Genomic DNA, 1,305 nt, shown 5'->3' with positions numbered 1-1,305 from the left:
CTGCTAGGGTTTCATTCTTGTGCTAGCAAGAATAATGAATAACTTATGGACCTCAAACCCTAGCTGCATATATATATAAACCCAAACGGACCCGGCCCGATCCGGTCAAATATTTAATTAATCCAATTAATCAAACCCCGCCCGTGAATTAATTAATCCAATTAATTAATTCGGGATTATACATAACAAATTCAATTAATTAATTTATCCAACGATTGTTAAATTAATCAATTGACAATTTGCAGTCTTCCAATTCTCTTTTGTGTGCGACCCATTAGGTTCCCGACCACGATACCTAACGTCGTGAAATATTATTTTGATCTAATCAAAATTGATAAATTAATACACCCTTTTAATTTATTGTCAATTCACATTCGCCGTCCCTGATTGACATCTAGCAATGTGTCAAGGCAGTACATGTGACGGGAAATGTCACGTGGTATGACAAAACCAAATTCGTCCGTTTATCGTGAAACTATTATCCCTTCGTCAATACGATCCAATCAATTACGAGATATGAAATTGTGTCAAACTCGATCATTGATCATATCTTTCACTCCACTATTAAGTCAATATAAATCGAAAACTCCTTTTCGACTTATGAGTACACCTTGGCCAAGGATTTCATCATCGACTTAATTGAATGAAACGTAGATCATAATCTCCTACTATCTAAGGGTGACGAATCCTTTATTGATCAATCACAACCTTCATACGATTCTTGACATACCCGAACGATGTCGTATTAGAGGCCCCTTTCAGAGCAACATCCAACACCCGCCAAAGTATGAATGTCCTCATATAAGATATCATGACGACCTCAAGTCAAAGGACCAATTCCACTACCGAACGTTAGAGATTAGCCACTGACACTCAGATAGTTATCCATGTGGAATCTCTTAGCGGGTCTCCAATGTTTTGTTCTATAACAAAATATCCACGTGTTCATTTAAGTGTCACCACACTTTAGCTCGTGAGATCAGCTACTTCACACTTTAGCTTGTAAGATCAACTACTTACTTCACAAGTAAGAAATTTCACACATGATGTTTTATCCGTAATAACGATATTTGTATCTTGTCATTACTTACGACCACAAATAATTTAAGATTCAATTATATGTAATTTGTATCTCACAATCACAACTCCTTGTGATTAACAGATTACCTAAAAATTGGATCTTCGGATTCTATTATTTAATATTATTTATTACAAAATTAATTTAAATAAATAATAGATCTCGCCAAAATCAAATGCATTAGATATATTAAAGGCGTTTACAACCTAAATCGATTGGATCTAGGG

The sequence above is a fragment of the Olea europaea genome, unplaced genomic scaffold (assembly GCF_002742605.1).
Source record: "Olea europaea var. sylvestris unplaced genomic scaffold, O_europaea_v1 scaffold490, whole genome shotgun sequence".
NCBI lineage: Eukaryota > Viridiplantae > Streptophyta > Magnoliopsida > Lamiales > Oleaceae > Olea > Olea europaea.
Note: the sequence above shows the minus strand (reverse complement) of the source record.